The following is a 23,407-nucleotide window of genomic DNA, read 5'->3' on the forward strand; positions in this document are numbered from 1 at the left end:
ATAACTGTTAAGACCAGTTGGAGTTCCCAAAGTGACATTTTTATCCCACCTAGGTGTTTTTTGTCAGAATATCAGTTATTCATTGCTATTAACAATTAATAATCATTAACAATCTTGGTTTGTTTCCTTTTTTTTTTAACTGTAGTAGTTTGTTTTTTTTTCTTTTTAATGTTTATTTATTTTTGAGAGAGAGAGAGAGAGAGACAGAGCATGAGCAAGGCAGGAGCAGAGAGAGAAAGGCACAGAATCTGAAGCAGGCTCCAGGATCTGAGCTGTCAGCACAGAACCCAACAAGGGGTTCAAACCCACGAACTGCGAGATCATGACCTGAGCTGAAGTCGGACACTTAACTGACTGAGCCACCCTGGTGCCCCTGTTTACTCTTTTTTTTTTTTTTTTTTTTTTTTTTTTAAGTAACCTCATGGGACTCAAACTCATGACCCTGAGATTAAAGATTGCATGCTCCATGGACTGAAACAGCCAGGTTCCCCAACAATCTTGTTTTAGATGCTGTGTCCACTCTGAGCTTCAGCTTTTTATGCAGAAGTGATGGTGTGTTATCTGCAACGGGGACCTTTCTCCAGCTCCACCAGCTGTTGAGGGCAACATTGTGTGCTGGAGACTGATACGTGTTTCATGTGGTTATATCCCTTTATCTTCAGGATAATCTTTGAGTTGTGAGTTAGATTTATTTTCTAGATGAAAAAAAAAAAAAAAAGACAGGTTCACAGAGGTCATTTTCTGTTCCCAGGTTACAGAATTAGCAAATAGTGAGCTCACATTTAAATTTGGGGCTTCTGACCACTTCTTTGTGAAGCTGCCATGCTTTAAATAATAATATAGCAGACACCAACCGCTTGCTATTTCCAGATACAACCTGAACCACTGTGCTCTTAACCACTGTGATGTGCTGTTAATCTCTTCTTCCTTCTTTAAGTCTCATTTTCTCTGAGCATTTATTAGACAGCGAGAGGCAATTCATGGAGGAGGGAAGAGCATGAACTCTGTCTGGAGCTAGATTGTTTGGGTCAAGGGCTTCTCGAAAAGCTTACTAGCTGTCAGCTAGTAAAATCCCTGTCTTGTTCTTCCCTCGTTACCTAGCAAGTAACTAGGGGCAAGTTACTTAACATCTCTATAGGTTGGTTTCCTTATTTTTAAGGTGAAGATAATAACCATATTACCTCATTGGGTTTTTGTAAGGATTAATGGGATAATGCCCATAAAGGGCTTAGAAGGAGCCTCCTGACCCCTGGAGCTAGCACGGGCCTCCCACAGGCACTCAACATCTCTGCCCTCCGCCTACTTCCCTCTGAGTGGTCTTCCCACAGTGGGTGGACTGCCTTATCTCCCCAGTGACAGTGTGAGCTCTTGCTGGCTTGGTCTGCTTGTTCAAATCGTAGGCTCCAGGGCAGTGCCTGGCATGTAGTTGGTGCTCAGCGTGCATTTGTAGTATGTGTTTCGGATAAACCTGAACCACAGGTTCCATTTTGAACAAAATAATCGCTACTCTGGTTTCCTGTCAATATGCCCTATGAATTAGCGTTCCCCGAAATTCCATTTCCAGGGCTTCCAATGTGCTCTCAAATGACTCATGAATCTGCTCTTCTGGTTCTGACCGTTTTCAAAATCTGTGTCTCCAACTACCTATTGGAAAGAAAATCCCGTAGGCATCCCAAACTCTGCATGTTCAAAACCAAACGCACCGCCTTTTCCTTCAGACACAGGTCTTTCTTCTGTGTCCCCAGCCTGGTTGATGACATGTGCCTTCACCTGCCCACTTAGAGACCTTGGAGGCTCCCGCACTCGCCCCTCTTCCCCTCAGCCTGCAGCCAGCCACCTACGTGGCTGCCCAAAACTTGCCTGTGAGTCACAGACAGGGGTCTGAAGCCAGTTTTCAGCCACCAGACTCCAAAGCTTGCACCCTCAACCTGAGAAATTTCTCCAAAGAAGTCCCTCCTTTAACCTCGGGATCCTTGTGTTAGTTTGGACTGCATGTGTCCTGGCATGTCCCACCAGCCTTCCTTGTGTGCTTGTGTACAGCTCCTTCTCCACCCCGTGGCAAGCACTGGCTTTCTAAAATACAAATTCAGGGGCTACCTGGGTGGCTCAGTCGCTGAAGCATCCAACTTTGACTCAGGTCATGGTCTCCCGGTCTGTGGGTTCGAGCCCCGCGTCGGGCTCTGTGCTGACAGCTCGGAGCCTGGAGCCTGCTTCGGATTCTGTGTCTCCCTCTCCCTCTGCCCCTCCCCCGCTCACGCTCTGTCTCTCTCTCTCTCTCTCTCTCTCTCTCTCAAAAATGAAAAAAACATTAAAAAATAAAATAAAATACAAATTCTGTCTTGTGACTGCTGCATTAAAACCACTGTTGGCTCCTTGTGCATGTTTTAAAATCTAAACTCCTCACACAGCATACAATCCCTTTCTTTGTCTTTGTGTAGCTTCCCTCCCCACTCCGTGGCCCCTGCCCTCAGCTGCACCTTAGCCTTAAGGTCTCCTGCTAGACCAGGCAGGTTCTGCACATGCTGCTCTGGGCCTAGAACACCCTTTCTCCCCTCTGCTTAGTGAAGTCTTTTTCATCCTTCAACATTTAGCTCGCAAGCCACATCCTCTGTGAAGGCTTTCAAAGAGGGCCCCAGTCAGCCCCTCCCACCAGTGTCCCTCACACGGCCTTCTGCGCCCACGATTTGGGTGAACACATTTCTGAATCAAGAGTGCAGATGTGACAGTTCAGATGGCAAAGACTGTGCTCCTGGAGACAATGGGACGGATAATTGAACGAAGTCCAGAAGAACCTCGTGGGAGATCACTCCTTCTTCCTCTCCACCACCCTGTGAGGGGCCAGGAAGGGCCCTTCTCTGGCAGGGAGCTGTTAGTATCTCTTCGTATCTGCCCGGCACCTGGCACGATGCCCACCCCAATCGTAGTTGCTGAGTGTCTGAGGATTCTACCGGGCCTGAGATTTTTTTAAAGAACAGATCCAAATCTCATGTGTAAATTCCGCCAAATAACCAACCAACCCAACCAAGCCAGTAAGAGACATCGTTTGCATCTTGGCTTTATCCCTAAGATGATTTGCTTTTCCTAGCCTCCGCTTCCTCGTCTGTGAAACAGGGATAGGAGTAGCTATTTCCAGGGGTTGCTGTGAAGATTAAGGGAGCGAATTGAAGGAAATTAGCAAACACAGGGCCTGGCTCAGGAGTCTTTGTTTCAGGCGCAGAGATATGTGGAGCTCATCACTATAAACAGGAACTGGGAGACAAGGTCATGTCCTGAAATAACTTTTTAAGGTTAGGATTTCATTGGGAATTTTAAAAGTTAAGACAATGAAGAATACCACTGGTATTTACTAACAGCGTTAGCATTCGAGGATGCATCCTCCTAAATTTTACAAGAACTCTCTTTTATCCACAAGATTTATAGTCGGGCTGGGGAAGGTGTGGTTCACCATTTGTTTTGCTGCACCTTTGTTTATCTGCTGTCTGATCCCAAACTTAGCCCTGCAAAGGAGTCGGTGGGGTGAGTGCTTTACAGATTGCGGGGCCCCAACCCCACACGCCTACTGAATCAGAATTGGGGGCAGGAAGGGGACTGTAGATGTACATTTATAAAAACCTCCCCTTGTGGTTTGATCATCTGCAAGTTTGGGGAACCACTAGTATATGTATCGCTAGAAAAGCATAGTGCTCAAAAGTCTCCATGACTCAGCTTCATCGTCTTTGTAATTAAAAAAAAAAAAAAAAAGAGTTAATTTGCCTTTGTGTGAACTATTAGCTTTCTTAATGCCTGTTTCACCTTCACCCCAGTCTGTTCATCCTGGAACACGATGAACTGGAAAGAACCGTTCCAGTTAAACAATAGTAGAAAAAAAGGTGCAAACTTTACCAGCTTCCCTACCACCTCACTGATGCTTAGCATCAGTGAGGTGTTTCCCCCCATGTCCTCCTGGGGCAATTTAAATGCTAATGTGTCAGTACTATAATCTCTTTAGCAATCAGATAGAATTGTTTTTCTGCCAATCTTATTTCTCTTTGTTTTATATTTGTTCATTCATTCGTTCGTTCATTTGTTCATTGTTAGAGAGGCATATGTTTATCATCTTTGACCTTTCAAACCTCAAGAGAAGAAGAAGAAGAAGAAGAAGAAGAAGAGGAAGAAAATTCCATCCTGGTATCTTCTCTGCAGTACTTTCAAGAGGAGAGGAGGGCATCCACCCTCTAAACCTGAGATCTGCAATTTGAATGTGCTGAGTCACCTAGTTTGCAGGGTCAAACATTTTGCACCTAGGAAAAGTACCGCAGAAAATAAAACTGTGAGCAGCTAGCTGGTATGTTGTTATTTGGATACGAATAAGAAGACTGGAACGGGGATCATGCATAGTAACTTATTATTAACTTTTAAACTTGTTTTCAGAGATTTCTAATAGCCTGGTAAATCCTCTTTCTGTCTGGTGATTTGTTGGTGAAATTCTTTAAATATTTCTTCCTGTTCCTGGAAAGTGAAAATGAATATAAATGGTAAAGCAGTTGTCTTACAATGTTTAGAAAAAAGGAAAAAAGAAATGGTCTTTGCCATTATTCTGAAGTTTTGCATAACTAAGCTTCTTGAATTAGCTTTCTTTCAAAGAATTAGTCATAAAAGCGTAACAGTAATGAACTAGATATTGAGGGCTGGTGTCTAACTTTAGTCGAACTTTCAGTAAGTCTGTTTTCTTATTTGATCATGTAGTTGAATAGACAGTGAGGAGATGTGACTACAACTGGATTAATAGGGGAAGTGGCAGGAAGCTGCAGTTTCCTGAGAATCGGAAAGAAAGTTTACAGAACGCTTGCTGGGAATGTGGATTATAGATAAAGATAAAATTTGTAACCATTTGTATTTAGAGTGGCTATTTTATTTCTATAATATGAAAGTGGTTCCCTTTAAGGTAAGCATTCGGAACTCAATGACAACATTCCTTCAACAAGGAAGTCAGAAATTTCTGTTTACTAGTATTAATAAATAAGGTCATTTCACGAGATGGACGTTGACTATAGAACCAGTTAAGATGACTGTCTTCCAGAGCGTGTTAAGTCTTGGGTGGGGAGCAGCGGCTTGATCGCTTCATGGATGGAGCAGTGGGCACCGAGATCTCCCAGCCAGCACCTGTGGAATAACAACAAAATAAGTACTGTCCCCTGAGTGTTCACTTGCTCTGTGCAGCGACAGTGCTAAGTACCTAGTTGCACTCTCTCTGAACATCCTTATAGTCTCCATAAAGGAAGAGCTTTTGTTTTTAATAGCTTAAAGCTGAGTATACTAAAACTTAGAGGCTAAATCATTCGCATAGCGCTTCTAGACAGTGGCAGAGTGAGAATCTGAGCCCAGGAGAATGATTCTAGCCCTGGTGTCACTGTGGAGAGTGCCTCTTAGCTCATAAAAATGACTACTCACCGACAAGGAATGTTAAATATGGAAAGAACATCATCAGTTGGTTGGAGTTCTTGTTTTCTCTTGGAGAACAATTAAGGAGGGGGTGGGGACGGGAGAAAGAGAAGAAAGGGCCGGAAGACTGCAAATAGCCACCCAGGAGCCCAGCGGGACGCAGAGCAAGATTCTAACTTAGCACACCTTCTTGCTCAAAGCGATTCTGTCATTAGCACCTATAGATGAAAACGTGGAATGTATTACACGTGTGTTTTGTTTGTTTCCACCTTAGATTGATGGACATAACACAATGACTTGGCATTAAAAGAACAAAAAAAGAAACCCCTAAGCTAACTGCCTTTCATTTGACTCTCCAGAACCAGAAGTAGGCTAACATTCTACAGGTAGAGGGGCAGGGTGAGGACATGAACATCTAGCATTCAGCAGAGTGGTCTGAAGAAAGGGTGCAGTGTAGGCATCAGGCCAACATGGCTCTGCGTCTCTGTTGTTTATAAGCCTGGTGATCTGGGTCAAGTGACTTGATCCCTATGAAATCAGGATGGTTCCTTTTCTTCACAAAACCTAGCGTGGGACCAGAGGAGAGACTCAGCAAAGTGAATTTTTAATTTTCACTTCCTCAGAGGCCCAGGTAAGACTAGTTCTGGCATAGAGCAACCTGGGAAACCACGTAGAGAATAGAAATGCTCTGGGTTCAGGTGGCTATGTCTGAGCCCCAGCTCGGGTCAGGGGAGTTCTCATGGAGAAGATGAGATATAAGCAAAGATTTGAAGTTGCTGAGGGAGTTAGTCATGTGGGGATCTTGGTGGAAGGTCCTCAGGCAGAGAAAATAGCTAAGGCAAATAGAAAATTGCCTACTGGCCAGATTTAGGAATAAAAAGGAAGGCAGTGTGCCGGGAACAGAGCTTGTGGGGGGAAGTAATAGAAAGTGAGGTTAGAGAAGTAAAGGAGTTGGACTGTTAAGCATTATCTTAATGATTGAGGGGGTACCTGGGTGGCTCAGTCAGTTAAACATCTGACTCTTGATTTTGGCTCAGGTCATGATCTCACAGTTTGTGAGATTGGGCCCTATGTCAGGCTCTGTGCTGACAGTGTGGAGCCTGCTTGGGATTCTCTCTCCCTCTCTCTCTGCCCCTCCCCTGCTCTCGCTTTCACTTGCTCTCAAAATAAATAAATAAACATTAAGGGAAAAAAAGGACTTTGAGTTTTATAATGAAAGAAATGTGAAGAAATATGGAGCCATTGCTAGGTTTTGAGCAGAGGCGGACATGATGAGACTGAGGTTTCGAAAAGGTCATTCCAATTGCTATACTGAGAAGAGACTTGCAGAGGCAAGTTTGAAGCAGGGAGACTAGTAATCCAGACAAGAGAGGATAATGGCTCTGACCAGGGTTCATGACAGTCCAGGGGATAAGAAGTGATCAGATTCTGGACATATTTTGAAGGTACGACCAGTAGGACTTATCATGGGTTAGATATGAAATATTTTTGGCATGAGCAGTAGGAAGGCTGGAGTTTGCCAGCAACATTTGGGGGGCAACATGCAGATAGATGAAGCAGACTTGCGGGTAAGACTAAGACTTCATATTTGTCCATGTTGAGACGTCCACTGGATATCCAAGTGGAGGTCAATGAGTGGAAAGAGAGGTCTGATCTGGTGACATATTTGGAAATGATCAGCATATAAATATTTAAAGACTGGTGACTTAGGGAGATCATAAAGGGAGCATTGATAGAGAAGAGGAGGGGTCCAAGGACTGAGCTTTAGGGCACTCCAACACTGAGAGTTCTGGAAGAAGAGGAGTGATCAGCAAAGGAGACTTGAGACAAAACAACCAGGGAGGCTGTTGGGAAGGTGCCATTCACCAGGCAGATGGTAAAGAAAGAATTCTAGCTGAGAGGAAGGCTGAAAGCAAAGACTCAGGGCTGTGAAAAGCTGATTTGGGAGAGAGGAGGAGGAGAGCAAGTGGTATGGTATGGGGAGCTTGTGGGGAAAACGTTGGGGAGAGACAGGAGATGAGGCTGGAAAAGGGGCTTTCCCAATTTGAAATGGCTTTGGATTCTCAACGTAAGACATCGGTGGTTTATTTCGTGATGTTGGCCACTAGGATCCATTGAGGTCTCACTCGAATTTATCGTGTGTCACGCACTGTACTAAGCACATTATATACATTTCATCATTTCATCTTTATACCTACCCTTTAAGAAAGATAGTATTATTATCCTCTGTAGGCGAAGAAACTGGCTCAGAGAGGTCAAAGATTTCACCCAAGGTTACCCCTCGAATGACTGCCTTTAATCAGGTGGTCCCATTCCAGAGTCCATCCCTTTACTAACCTGTCCTGTCTCCTGGATGGCTTAGCTGGGTGTTAGAAGGTTAGAGGCTGAGAACTTGCACCCTTTCTCTGGAGAGGATCTGGCTTCACTCTGTCTCTTGGAGGAGATGCTTTATGTGCAAAAGTTCAAGATAGATCTGGGGCACCCATGAAGGATTTCAAGTAGGTCAGTGACTAGATCATAGTAGCATAGTGTAGCATACTAATGTAGTGGCAGGGTGGTGAACAGAATGGATGAGGGTGCCTGGGAATATGGGCAGGGAGATAGATTTGGGGGGTGATTAGCTGTATGTGGGACTCTTGAGGGACCTGAGGGCTGGCCAGGCAGTGCACTGTGGGCTGCGGGTCTGGGCCTCAGTGGAGGCTGATCTGGAGCTGTGGAGTTGAGAGTCAAAGTGGTTGTAGGAAATGGAATCACAGTCTGGGTGAGGGAAGCAATTTTCAGGTGTTCATTGTCCATATTTACACCCTTTTCTGAAATAGATCCCCCTGAGAACAAGTCAGCTTCCCACTTTACAGGAAAAAGGCACCCCTCTTGCCTCTCTACCATCGTACTGTGATGTGTTTGGGGAGTGTACAAAAACCTGGGCTCCAAACAAAGGGGCCATTCTAAATACTGACGCAGGTGTGAGAAAGTGAGTGACTAACGACTGGGCCACACTTCCTTTTACGAATCAGGTGGTTTTGGCTGTTTGCTTTTAGCATTTTTGGAGGGAGACCTAAACATAATTTTTGATGATAGATTACAAAGTGATTGTGGGGTTCTGGCTAGCCTGGATGTCAAAGATTTGAGCAACAATGGTGTAAGTAGAATACTTCCATTCCTTCACTTGTGTATTTTGTTAATTTTTTTTAATGTTTATTCATTTTTGTTTTTTGTTTTTTGGTTTTTTTTAAATTTTTTTTTCAACGTTTATTTATTTTTGGGACAGAGAGAGACAGAGCATGAACGGGCGAGGGGCAGAGAGAGAGGGAGACACAGAATCGGAAACAGGCTCCAGGCTCCGAGCCATCAGCCCAGAGCCTGACGCGGGGCTCGAACTCACGGACCGCGAGATCATGGCCTGGCTGAAGTCGGATGCTTAACCGACTGCGCCACCCAGGCGCCCCTATTCATTTTTGAAAGACAGAGACAGAGCACAAGCAGGGGTGGGGTGGAGAGAGAGGGGGACACAGAACTTGAAGCAGGCTTCAGGCTCTGAGCTGTCAGCACAGAGCCCAAAGTGGGGCTCGAACTCACAAACTGTGAGATAATGACCTGAGCCGAAGTCGGACAGTCAACTGATTAAGCCACCCAGGTGCCCTCACTTGTGTATTTTGAAGTGTTTCTCAATGATTGCGTGTGTTAAAAAAAAAAAAAAAAAAAAAAAAAGTAGTAAGATGTAATTATGCCAAACTATTTCAGTGTGATTCAAAGACATCCACAGACCCATGAACTAATATTTGGAAAATAAACCCAGTTCTTCTCTAGTAATGGATATATTTCCAACAAAATTTTACTTAAAAATTTTTTTAGTTTATTTTTGAGAGACAGAGAGAGAGCGCCCGCAAGTGGGGGAGGAACAGGGAGAGAGAGGGAGACAGAATCCGAAGCAGGCTCCAGGCTCTGAGCCATCAGCACAGAGCCCGATGTGGGGCTTGAACTCACAAACCGCGAGATCATGACCTGAGCCGAAGTCAGACGTTCAACCGACTGAGCCACCCAGGAACCCCCTCCAAATTTTACTTATTATGTTTAATAATTGTCAAATTTTGCAATATACTTCTGATGCTTTGATTGTGTATTACCAATAATTGGAATTTATTACTACTCAGTATTACTATTCAGTCCAATGTTTTTGCATGTGTTTGGTGAATTATGGTCACAGAAACTTTTTTCTTTTAATTTTTATTTCTAATTTTTAATTTAATTTTTAATTTATGTATATAGTTTGTGGATGAGATAGATGAAAAGCTTATTGATAACAATAAGACTTTGAAACATAGAAATAAATTGGGTTTAACATCTGTGGGCAACACAAAAATTTGTACATGGATGTTTCTAGCAGCAGTGTCTACAATAGCCAAAAAGTAGAAACAGCCCAAATGTCCACCAACTGATGAATAAATAAAATGTAGTATATCCATATAATGGAATATTATTGGATTATAAAAGGGAACGAGTACAGATACATGCTGCAACATGGATGAACCCTGAAACGTTATGCTAAGTGAAGGAAGCCAGTCACAAAAGACTACATATTGTACGATTCCATTTGTATGAAATGCCCAGAATAAGCAAACCTGTAGACAGAAAGTAGATTAGTGGTTGCTTAGGGCTGTGGTAGGGAACCAGGGAAAGGGGAGTAATTGCCAATCAGTACAAGGTTTCTTTTGGGGGTGATGAAAATGTTTTAACGTGGATTCTGGTGATGATCGCCCAACTCTGGATATTCCAAAAACCATTGCATTATACACTCAAAGTGGATGGATTGTATGATATGTGACTTATATTTCAGGAAAGCTAAGAAAAACACCTGCGGGGAAATGGAATGGAAAATACGACTTAAAACAGAAAAAAAGAATAATGTACAATTATTGACGATTAAGGATCTTGTGCATGTACAAAGCATGATAAACTAGATTCTTTGCAACCATTTGAACTTGGGTTAAGATGTGGACGTCAAACTAGACATTGCAGGTACAACTAAGAGGTAGAAGGAGAGCAGGGAGGACTGTTTTCAGGTGGAAGGGGTGTCAGGTGTCATCTGCACTGGGCCAGCCAAGGACTCCAAGCCATCCATTGGATCCAGTTGGCAATTATGGAGTCCTTGACTTTGACATTCTCCTTTCTTACAGACTACAATCCAGCGTGGAGGCTGGTGGCTGGAGGCAGAGTTGAGAGAGGTTAGAGAAGAGAGCAACAGGGAGGAAGTGAGGACACCAGCTGTGGACTGCACTTAAGAAGTTAGAACACAGAGATAATGGGGTGGCAGTTTGCTAACTTCGGGGAGAAGTGGTGTAAAGGCAGTTGTTACTACTCTACAATGCAATCAATTTGAACATGTTTGTGGACGAAGGGCGAGAGAGTGGAGACGGGAAAGACGCTCATTTCTGCCACGGGCAGAATGTTCTGCACATCAGCCAGCTTACTTCAGAGTTGTGCCTCTCTCCTCCAGCAAGCGGGGTCTGTCCTCACTCGGTAGTTCTGCGGGACCTCCCAAGTCCTTGTTCAGGCAACAAGCCACTATCTTCACATACTGTTTCCTAAACTGCTTATCTCATTTTTAATGTTGCAGATGTTTAGGGCTCCGACAGGGTAGGGGTGTGGGTGGATAACAGGCTTGCTCAACATTCTTTTGAATCTGACTGATTTAGGGTAAGAGTGGCTTCTAAAAATTTCTTGGGTGGGAGTGAAAACAGAGGCTTTAAGGTCAAAATTTTAAACTCACCTTAGTTCACGTGAACTCTGCTGGAAGTGAAGAAACCAATCCTCCTCAAATACTGGAGGAAATGGGTCCCCCAGAGTGGGAGGCGGACGAGATGCCTTTTCCTTCTGTGGCCTGAGCCTCCACACACCAGCTGGGCCCCAGAGCGCATGGCTGAATCTGCAGCATGAGACCGAAGAGGGTCATGTGAAAATTCACAGCGAACAGGGTTTTTCCCCACAAGGTGCTCCATTGTTACTCCAGTTCACTTGAACCTACTTCATTATTTTTACACTCTTACGAAATGCTCTCAACAAGAACTGCAACAGTAAAGAGAAGAAAGGAAGTATTTAGAAATATTAAGAGAGAGGCGTGGTTGGGACAAAGCATCTTGCATTATCGTCTGCTGCAATGAGGAGGAAAAGACTGAGCCAAGGGAATTTCTTACATTCCTCATGTATCTAGAGCCACACCATCCATGTGAAGGTCACATCGGATGGACACAGTGAGGTCATGGTGAGGGAGTTGACTTCCGCTAGATCTCCTCAGTCTTTATATACTCTCTTTTCCTGGCTTAATGTTAACACTTGGCGAATTACAGACTATGTTACAAGGTGGCCAAAGAACGATGCGGTTTCAGGTAGATGTATCTGAAGTTCCTTGGCATTGAGCGAACAGTTTTCCAGGACATAGTTTGGTAGAAACATACTAGCAGCGATGGTAACAATTATTAACGGGAGAAATTATTTGTTTTTGTTTTTGAATTCCTACGTAATATTGTCATTGTTATCATTACAGTGTTTTGTCCCGGGCTCTTAAGCTTCCCTTGCCCCCTGTGTGGCTAAGAGCACTGAGAACACAAAGATAAATAGTACACAGCCTCTCTAAAGAGCAGTTCTTATTCAGGTGTCCATGGATCCTTGTCCTTGGATGGAATTCAGCGGCTTTGTGAACTTGAATGGAGAAAAAATTACATTTTCAGTAACCTCTAACTGCAACGCAGTATTTCCTTCAGAGAGAAACGGTGATGGAAAACACAGTAGCATCAGCCGTACCTGTGACCCGTGGTCACCAGGAAACACATGTATTTTCATATACATATCCTATCACAGCTGTGTGCAGCTCTCTTGAAATATTGCATATACATATCGCTACTTTGAAATAATGGCAGTTATTTGACCTACCGCTGGATATTGTCATTTAATACATCCGTGAAAAGGCACGTGTTATTACATCAAATATGTGTTTTGATAGTTTGACAACCATATGTCGTGATCAGTTCACTGCACGCACCTGTGTAGTTTACCTCATTCTGGGAAGTCTTCACAAGACTGCCAAAGGTGACTGAGCCACAATAAATGGTTAAGAACCCCTTTAGGTGTACAGGTTCATGGAAGTGGTGAGTAGAGGCAAGAAATATGCCCAGGAGCTACAGGAGCCCAAGAAGGGGGCTGACTCGGCTTCAGGAGATTCCTGAGCTGCATCTGGAAAAAAGCGTGAAGAGCAGAAGAAAAAAGCAGGAGGTCACTTGCAGGGAGAGAACGCAATGAGTGCACGCGGCCTGAAACCACCAGGCCTCTGTGGAAATGGGGAGTACTGAGTGTTAAATGCTTGCTTGCTGTACTGAGTTTTGGGGGTTAAAGAATGAATCAAAGACTCAGTCTAGAGGGTCAGTAAGCTCATGTTTTAGAGCAATTTTTATGGGGACACGGACAGGTTTCAATTTCCTTGAAAGTAATTCAGTGGCATATAATAATTCTTTTTTATGAGAGAGAGAGAGCTGGGGAGAGGGGGAGAGAGAGAAAGAGAGAGAGAGAGAGAGAGAGAGGGAAAATCTTAAGCAGGCTCTGTGCTCACTGTAGAGCCTGGTGCAGGGCTTGATCTCATGACCCTGGGATCATGACCTGAGCCAAAATCAAGAGTCAGACACTCAACCGACTGAGCCACCCAGGTGCCAGGGGTATACAGCTTTTACAAACAGCTTTATTGACGTATACTTCACATACAATGGATGCAGATATGTGGTAAGTTTTGACGTGTGCATACATTGTGAAGACGGCACAATCAAGATACGGGATATCTGTATCACCCCTTCCCCCAAAGTTCCCTAGAGCCCCTCCTGTCCTGCTACCCCATCCCTCCCCTGACAACTGCTTATCTGTCATGTAGAGTCATGTGCTTTTCCAGAATTTTATGTGAATAAAATCATGCACAATGTACTCTTTTTACACTGGTTTTGAGCATAACGCTTTTGAGATTCATTCATGCTGTTACAAATCAATAGTTCATTCCTTTTTTATTGTGAGACGTATTTATTATAGAAGTGTGTATGTTGAGAAGGGGGGAGAGAATCAACCGTTGTTTTCCTAATACAAAGTTTAAAGAGGGAGCGAGATTTCTACTGCTTATCAAATGGGAATATGGGTTAAAAATTGAGAAATGCTGGTCTGGAGTGTGGTCAGAGTGCATTCCAGCCCAAGTTTTTTCCTACCGTCGATGTTAAACTCAAGCACATTTGGAAATATTTTAGACCTGAAAGAAAGCACCGGGACATCAAAACAAGCACCACAGCTGAGCGGGCCTTTGCAACCACAGGCTTTCTGATGAAAAGATTTGTGGAGACTGCCTAATGAAGTGTTCAGAAAGCATTCTGTGTGTCATCTGTTTTCCTGACGACCTCCTCACTGGGTAGATAAGGGGCAAGAATTATTTTCCGTGTTGCACAAATAGGAAATGAGGTATAGTGAGTTTGAGAGAATTATTACTCAAAATAGAAGTGAGTCAGGGGCAGATTGAGGACTGCACACGACCTCTCCTGATCCTCTAATCCTAGCCTTGCTGGCAGGCCGGTCTGGCCCTAGGTTTTGAAGAAAATACAATGATTTCACTTTCACTTTTGTGCTTGTGTGGGTTGTGATAGAATCTTTACATTGGAGGAGTTAACGGGTTTTTTTTGTTTGTTTGTTTCTTCTTCCTTTTAAAAAATTTCGCCTTTCCAACTTGGTAAATGCCAACATCTGTGTTTACTCCATTTGGTTGAATTCAGCAACAAATACCTGTTTTGCGCAAGGCTCCTTACCAGGCATGGAAGAGGCACCAAGCTGGATCAACCCTGGCGGAGCCGGTAGAACAAAAGGACCAAATGAGAATTGAATGCTGTTTCTTACCGTCTTTTGAGTCATGAGAAATTTGAGAATCTGGTGAAAGTTATGGGTCCTCTCCCTCAAAAAAAAAAAAAAAAAAAAAAAGAAAGAGAAAAGAAAAGAAAAAAAAAAAGCACATATGTGCACACACACACAATTTTGCAATGATTTTAGAGCGTTTGAAGATTTTCCCTTCCACTCCCGAACTTGTCCGTAGAATGACCCAAGGGTATTTTTTAGCATGAAATGAAATAGTGATGCCTTGAAGGAAGCACAAAGCCATAGTCACTGACTAGAAAGAGAGATTAGAGATAAGATCCAGGTAGGTCACAGGGGCTGGTGGGGCTGGTGGGGTAGGTATGTTTTGAAATAGGCCTGTCTAGTTAGAGGTCAGGCATTTGTCTCTATGAGGCAGGATTCCAGCAGAAGGAAGGAGGGTAGGAAGTAGGAAAACTCAAACAATCCAACAAGCAGAGTTTGGCAGGAGGAAGATTACATGATGAGGAATCATCAGAATCATTAGAAACCATCATAGAAAGATAGAGGTCTTATTGTGAGTGACGTTGGAAGCAAGGTGAACTCTTCCGCCCGCCACCCTGAGTGAAGTATCTGTATTGCCTTTGATTTATTTATTTTTCAGGTAGGGGTTTTGGAGTGTGACTAGTACATCCTCATCGTAACGAATGAAGGAAGTAACAAAAATCAGAAATTCTCAAGTCATATTATCTGATCTCTATTGATAGTTGGTATATTTTGTTCTGGTTCATGAACATCGTCGTTCCTCATCACTGTCTCAACTCTGACCGACCACTCTTGTCATAAAATAAGTCCTATAAATTTACCACAGTTTTTATAGCTCTTCTCTGTTTATGTTCCTTACGTTTTTTTTTTTAAGATTTTTTAACAATTATTTTAGAGAGAGAGAGAGTGAGAGAGCGTGGGAGGGGCAGAGAGAGAGGGGGTTAGAGGATCTGAAGCGGGCTCTGTGTTCACAGCGGAGAGCCCAAAGTGGAGCTCGAACTCACAAACCATGAGATCATGACCTGAGCTGAAGTAGGACACTTAGCTGACTGAGCCACCCAGGCACCCCTCTTTATGTTTTTTTTAAAACACAACAAACATTTTATACAAATATTGTTCTTAATTTCTTAAGTTTATTTTTCTTATTTTGAGAGAGAGAGAATGAGAGAGTGAAACTGGGGAAGGGGAAGAGAGAGAGGAGAGAGAGAGAGAGAGAGAGAGAGAGAGAGAGAGACAGAGAATCCTAAGCAGGCTTCATGCTTTTAGCACCGAGCCCAATGTAGGGCTCAAACCCACAAACTGTGAGATCATGACCTGAACTGAAATCAAGTCAGACGCTTAACCGACTGAGCCACCTAGATGCCCCTGTTCTTAATGAAAACAAAAACAAAAACAAAAAACAAACAACTATTATTACTTTAGGACAGATACACAGAGGAGGAATTATTGGTCAGTGTGTATGACCTTCTTTGGAAGATAGTAGGCTTATATTAGTAAACGGCTTTCTGAATAGTTATTTGCCTGCTCCCTTACTTTCTTCTCTTTACTTATTTTCTTTCAGTATCCTTTGCTCCTTAGTCTGTTTCTTAAATACTGGAGCTCCCCACTTCCCCACCCATCCTGGGCCCTTTCTCACTGAACACGTTCTCTTCTTGACTCTCATTCACAATAAACATGTGTCAAATGCCTGTCATGTACCAAGCATTGTGTTTAACATCATGACATGTAATTTTCACCACGTCCCTGTCACATGATGATTAATATCTTCATTTTCAGACGTAGACACCGGAAAGGAAGTTCACTTTCCCAGGGGCATAGCCCCAGAGGCTCTTGGGGAATGTCTCTGGTCCATCACCTTAAGTGTGCACCTTCAGCTTCCACGTCTCTGCTGAGCTCGCCAGCAGCATGTTAACGGCGGACATTTCCACCCAGGGTTCCCATGGATGCCCCAGGCTCAATATGTCAAACACAGCTTCCAACTCTTACCTGCAAACTAGCTTCCCCATTGCGTAAGTCCCTAATCCACCCTTAACAATGATCTTTTCTTTTGCCTGTTCCTAATCACCCTACCCGGGTTTTATGCACCAATTCCATGTCCACATCCTGTATCCTCCCACCCACGCGGACATCACGATTCCAAGACATTTAGTGTAGCTTTCACCTTGGCCTACCTGCCTCCACTTAACTTTCCTCTCACCATTCCTACTACTGGCAACTTGAGCAAACAGATTTCTAAAACTTATCATGGTATCTCCCCACCTTAAAAACTTTCAGTGGCTCCCCTTTACCTTCAAAATAAAATGCAAGGTTCTTAGCACGACCTCTCCGTGTCTCAGTTGCCGCACCCCTCCCCTCTTGTCTGCTGCTTTCCCTTTTCTTCGCTCTGGTTTCCAATCCCAGGGAACTACTTGAAGTTATTACAAATGGGATCCTGGCTCCCTCCTTTCTTCTTGACCCTGTAAACTCCCATCCCTCACTTCTCCTGGCTGACTCTTTTTATCTCTCAGATCTGACTGCGGTGGTAGGGTGAGGGGGCCTTTCCTCCCTTCTCTTTCCTCACCCTCCCGGCCGCCTCCAGCATGCCTGACTCCTTCACAGAGATTATCAGATTTTGTTTTAATCCTCTGATTACTATTGTGTTTTTCCATTTCCTTGACTAAGACTTTTGAGAGCAGAGACTGAGTTATTTGATCGTCTTTGTATCCCCATAGACTCCAAAGATGCTCAGCAAACGTTTGGTGAATAAGCTGTGGTGTTTCCCCAAAGCCTCCGCGCACTCAGTGGACATCCAATACCGTTTTTTTCTGTCCTATGGGGCACATAGAATTGAGACTTTGCAGATTTGACTTTATAGGAATGTACCGCAAAAGTCCCTGAATAAAGGGGCACCTGGGTGGCTCAGCAGGTTAAGCGTCCAACTTCGGCTCAGGTCATGGTCTCATGGTTCATGAGTTCGAGGCCCGTGGCTCCGCGCTGACCGTGCAGAGCCTGCTTGGGATTCTTGCTTTCTCCCTCACTCTTCACTCTCTGCTCCTCTCCCACTTGCGCTTTGTCTCAAAATAAATAAATACACTTTCAAAAAAAGTCCCTAAATGAGAATTAATTTGACTCTAGTGTTCTGAACTGTAAAACCATTGCCTGTTTTAGTCAGATAGCTTTTGCTAGTAACCTCCTCCACCCCCAGTTTAGCTCCTACAACAACCATGTGTTTAGTCCGTGATTCTGTGGTCAGGCGATTCTGGTCTGGGCAGCTCAGCTGACTTCTTCTGGGCTGGCCGAATGGCTAGAGTCAGCCAATGAGTTAGAAGGTGACCAAATAACTAAGGAAGGCCTTGCTGATAGGTCTCGCAATTGGCCAGAGAGCCTTGATGTGTCTCCATGTTTCTTCTCCAGCAGGCTGGCTCAGGCTCATCCACACGGTGGTGTTAGGGCCCCAGATACAGCAGGAGAGGAAACCCTCGCTGGGGAATTAAAGCCACCGCTTGCATCACATTTTTTTTCACAAGTCACAGGACCATCTACGATGCAAGGGATAGGAAGGTAGACTCTACCTTTTGATGGGAAGTGCAGTATCACACTCCAAGAAGAGAATTCGTGGTCATTTTTACAAACACCTCCCTGGTCACTGAATACATAACTTCCACAGTATCTGAGAGATACTAGGCACTTAATAAAAATCTGGATTTTTGGATAATTTATTGGCCACATATACAAATTGCGTTGAAGTATGCCTAGGAAAAATTGAGTTCCAGTTTATCTTATTTTTGGATCCTTGATATTAGTGTCACACAGAATGCAAACATTGCAGAGCTATTAATAAAATGTTAACATCAATACCTCAAATGCATTTTTGGAAAAGGGAGTTATTGAAGAATATTGAATTTAATGTAGAATTGAATTAATTAAGGATAATGGCCAAAAGCCTGATCATATTGGACAAGTGCCAGGTATGGATCAAAAGCTACAGAAAAGTTTGGTTTGCATTTAAAAAATATCTTGTGCATGAAGCCGCTCCATATCTGTACGCCTCATTGTCATTTCTATGCAGAATATCTACCTACTAGAATTGTTTCATATTTCTAAAATTGTTTTCTGTTTTGGTCGGGTTACAATTTTAGCTGCCCGACATGATTACAGGCATACCTCGTTTTATGGTGCTTTGCTTGGTTGTGTTTTGCAGATATTGTGTTTTTTTACAAATCGACGGTTCAAGACTTCAGTGGGGGAAGTAACAGCAGATGTGAATATTAGCAAGAGAACTGGAATGTAGCAGTGGAACTGGAAGATGGGACTGAATTGTCGTGATCTCACGACAAAACTTGAATGGATGAGGAGTTGTTTCTTAAGAACGAGCAAAAGAAAGTAGTTTTTGAGATGGAATCTACTCCTGGTGAAGATGCTATAAAGATTGTTGAAATGACCACAAAGGATTCAGAATTTACATGGACTTAGTTGATAAAGCAGGGACTTTGAAAGAAGTTAAACTGTGGGTGAAATGCAATCGTTTCTACATTTCACAGGTAAATCATTCATGAAGGGGGGAGTCAATCGCCGTGGCAAACTTTACTGTTGTCTTATCTGAAGACACTACCTCGGTGATGCCAACCTTCAGCAACCCGCACCCAGATCAGTCAGTTGCCATCAGCACTGAGGCAAGACCCTCCATCAACAAAAAGATTATGAGTCTCCCAAGGCTCAGATGATGGTTAGTGTTTTTTACCGAAGTATTTTTTAATTAAGGTTGTACACTGTTTTAGACATAACGTTATTGTGCACTTAATAGACCACAACATAGCTTAAATATAGCTTTTATATGCACCAGGAAACCAAAAATATATATTTGGCTCACTTTATTTGCAATAGTTGCTTTATTGTAGTGGTCGAGAAACAAACTGCAATATCTCTAAGGTCTGCTTGTATTTTCCAGATATGTGTGCTAGATTTGGGCCACAAAACAGTGGCAGAAATAAGGAGCAAGGTGAAAGGTGCCTATCATTCTTGCATGCAAGCATCCACCCATCCCACCAACACAGAGGGCGCACTACTTACACATCAGTCATTGCCATAGGAAGAAGAATCACACAAAATTCCCTGTCTCCAGAGGTTCAAGGTTGATGTTGCGGAGAGAGACACATGAGTACAGTCTCAGAAAGAAGTGCTAATAAAATTTTACATATTATGCAATGGAGCCTAGGTTTTTAACATTGTGGGTTGTTTTTTTTTTTTTAACATGGGTTCTTTAAAAAAATTTTTTTTAACATTTATTTATTTTTGAGAGAGAGAGAGAAAGAAAGAAAGAGCATGAGCTGGAGAGAGGCAGAGAGAGAGAGGGAGACACAGAATCCGAAGCAGCTCCAGGTTCTGAGCTGTCAGCACAGAGCCCGATATGGGGTTTGAACCCACAAGCTGTGAGATCATGACCTGAGCCGAAGTCAGATGCTTAACCTACTGAGCCACCCAGGTACCCCTAAACATTGGTTCCTAGTATAGGAATGACAAAGCTAAGAAGCAACTCCAGTATTTTTATCAAGGACATCTACCTAGGTATTACTCCTAGAGATTTTTATTCATTAAGTCTTAGTGGGGCCAAAGCATTTGCATTTTGAAAATGCATAAGTGGTCTGGGGGTGGTGACTCATACTTAAGAAAAATATTTTATAAGGAGGGGGATGGGCTAAATGGGTAAGGGGCATTAAGGAATCTACTCCTAAACCATTGTTGCACTATATGCTAACTAACTCGGGTGTAAGTTAAAAAATAAATTATTAAAGTGCAAAAAAAAAAGAAAAATGCTTTATAAAATGTTAGTGTACAGTTTACGTGTGATAATGTGTTTTAATTAAGCTTGGAGGGAAAGAGTGGCCACATCTTTTACTTCTTAGAATAGACTAGTGTCATTAATAATTAGACCTCATTATTCCAAGGTAATGCATACTCTAGAAAATGTATAAATGTATTATAAAAAGAAGAAAGTAAGAACTACTGATAATCTTCCCACCCAGGGGTGACCACTATTAACATTTTCGTGAAAATTCTTTCACCTTTTTCCTGGAAACATACCACAAATGATCATGTTTTTTTTGTATGGACTGCTTTTTTTATTGAATATATTGCGATCATATTTTCAAGTTGTTAACTAATCTTCTACGGTATTTCAAGCAATTCAGTAGTATCTGTTGTACCTACTTTAAATTGCATTATTTCACTAATATCCCATTCTTGGTGCCGGGGATTCGCAGATGAGTAAGACACAGATATTGTCCATTAGGAGTCTTTGGTCTAGTAGAGGGAACACATATGTAAAAAAGTATAACACGACTTAACTTAAGAATTACTGGAAAGAATGCCTTGTTTTGTTATCTTGGCAAATCCAGATCTGCAGAATGTCCCTTGACTTGGCTTTGTTTCCTCGTGAGTAGATTCAGATCATGCATTTCTGTTGAAAATTTACGCAGGTGAGTTTGCATCTTCTCAGTGCATTTCTTCAGATGAGGTCAGTGCAAGGCCTGATCACTTGGTTCAGAAGCGTTCCACCAGGTTTCTTTACTGCAAAGGTAGCTGTCCCCTTGACAATTAACAAGTAATCTGTTGGAGGATACATAGAGTTTGTGTGCGTATCCTTTCTTCCAGTGGCCTTTCACCCCCTTGTTTTAGCCAGAATCCATTGTTTCAGTGATGGCTGCAAACTGGTGGTTTTCCAGTAGATCATTATGTCTACATTGACTTGTTAGCAGGCTGTGATTTCATATAGCCAAGTAAAGTTAATTTGGGAATCTTCTGAACCTGCCAAATATTACCTTACTTGGAAAAAAGATCTTTGCTGATACAGGTAAGGATCTTGAGATGAGGAGATTACTCAGGTGGGCCCTAAATTTAGTGACAAGTGTCTTTGGCAGAGGGAGACTTAAGACAGGAGAAGACACAGAGAAGGAGGCAATGTGTCCACCGAGGCAGAGACGGGACCGAAGCAGTCATTAGGCAAGAAATGCCAAGAAATGCTGACAGCTGCCAGAGCTGCAAGAGGCAAAAGTTGGATTCTCCCCGAAGCTTCTGTAGAAAGTACTGCCTGCTGACACCTTGATTTTGGACTTCCGGCCTCCAGAACTACATTTCTGTTGTTTAAGCCACTTGATTTGTGACATTGTGTTATGGCAGCTACAGGAAACTAATACAAAGATAAAAAGGGTTGTCTTTGCCTCTCTGAAATGGTCTAACTTCATTATCCTGTTCATTTCCTGTATATCAAGCACCCAGCCTGAAATGATCTTGTTTATTACTTGGATCTCCTGCTTAGAACATGTGCTTCCTAAGGGCAGGGATTTTGCTTTTTCCCTTCCCTGTTGTATCCTCAGCAGCACTTAGCACAGTCTCTGGCAGACAGTAGATAGTCAAGAAATATTTTGTTGTCTCCCTACTTCCTCATCTACTTGTCTCTTACATTTCCAAAAGTCGGGGTTGTCAAAGTAGTTCAAGGGTCAAATCCAGCTGTCACCTGTTTTTATAGGATTTGTGAATGAAGAATGATGTTTATATTTTTAAATGGTTGAAAAGTATGGGGCACCTGGGTGGCTCAGTCAGTTGAGCGTCCAACTCTTGATTTCAGCTCAGGTCATGATCTTGTCGTGGTCTGTGAGTTCGAGCCCGGCATCAGGCTCTGCGGTGACACAGCAGAGCCTGCTTGGGATTCTGTCTCTCTCTCTCTCTGCCCCTCTCCTGCTTGCTCTCTCTCTCTCTCTCTCAAAATACATAAAAATAAAAACTCTAACTGGGTGAACAATTAAAAGGGGCAAATTGTGACATGCAAATTATACATACTTCAGATTTCTGTGTATGAATATTAAGCTTATTGGAACACGGCCATGTCGATTCCTTTACATCTTATCTACGGCTGCTTTCAAACTATACTACGGAGTTGAGTAGTTGCAATAGAGTTTATGTAGATTGAAAAGCCTAACATATTTACTATCTGGCTCTTCACAGGAAGGGTTTGCCCAACCCTGTCCTAAAGGATGAACAGAAATTGTATGAATACTGATAGTCTCTCTGCCTCTTTACCTTCAATTATTTAAAAAAAATTTTTTTAGTGTTTATTTATTGTTGAGACAGAGAGAGAGAGACAGAACATGAGTTGGGGAGGAGCAGGAAGAGGAGGAGACACAGAATCTGAAGCAGCGTTGAGGCTCTGAGCTGTCAGCACAGAGCCCATCGCGGGGCTCAAACTCATAAACCATGAGATCATGACCCGAGCCGAAGTCAGACGCTTAACCGACTGAGCCACCCAGGCGCCCCTCTTTACCCTCAATTATTAATGTGCATGTTTAACTCTCTTTCACTCAAACCTTTCACTCAAGGCCCCAGTGGTAGTGCTGAATTTGTGTTAATCCATAGGCTCTGTACCTCTCTATCAAGGTGCATATGGTGACTGTCAAACAGGAGGAAACCCCACGCATCTCATGGAGCTTGAACCCAAGCCTCTGACATAATCTGTATGGAAGGCAGTAGGTGTTGAAGTGTAAGCAGGCTCTCATAAATGGATATCTGTTCCTTAGGTCAGTATTTTCTAATCCTTTTCTTGGGACTTGCCTATTACTTTGCTAGGCTCAGAGGCTCTGGTCTCCGCATTTGTATCTCCGTCCTCTCCACCTCATAGTGTAAGTACATCGAAAATATTCGCAGGTGCCCTTTTCCTTTTCTACCATTTCCACTCCTCTGTCCTAGCTATTACAACTACATAGCTAAGGAAGAGGGTCAGAGGAAGGAGAAATAATAGCAGTCAACGTTTATTAAGTGCACAGAACAAGGATTCTTCGTGTTTTTGTATGCATTGTCATTTTTAATCTTTTCGTTAAGATCTTTTCTTTAAAAGGTCGGTACTTTTGTTGTTCTTCCATCTTACAGATGAAAAACTGAGGCTTGGAGAGGCAAAGCAATTTGCCCAAGGTAGCACTGTTGTAAAACAGTGGAGGCTGAAATTTGAACCCAGGCAGTTTGATCCTCAGTCAAGCTCTTCCCTATTATGGTAATAGCACATGCACACTGGCATCTAGCAAGAAAGCAGGGTGGGTAGGAAATGTGGGTG

General features: G+C 43.0%; 1 long non-coding RNA gene across 3 annotated transcripts in view; it reads left to right on the top strand.

The window, feature by feature from the left end:
- Window positions 1-18,748, top strand: part of LOC147572551 (uncharacterized) — a 32,777-nt gene extending 14,029 nt beyond the window's left edge. The window contains exon 3 of one of the 3 annotated variants that reach the window (XR_015246358.1): window positions 18,509-18,748. This is a non-coding gene — a long non-coding RNA (uncharacterized LOC147572551). The other 2 variants (XR_015246357.1, XR_015246355.1) reach the window with 2 other exon arrangements.
- The last annotated feature ends 4,659 nt before the right edge of the window (window positions 18,749-23,407 follow it).

Source organism: Puma concolor, chromosome E4, assembly GCF_028749965.1.
Source record: "Puma concolor isolate L17-30 chromosome E4, mPumCon1.1.hap2, whole genome shotgun sequence".
In the NCBI taxonomy this organism is placed as follows: Eukaryota; Metazoa; Chordata; class Mammalia; order Carnivora; family Felidae; genus Puma; species Puma concolor.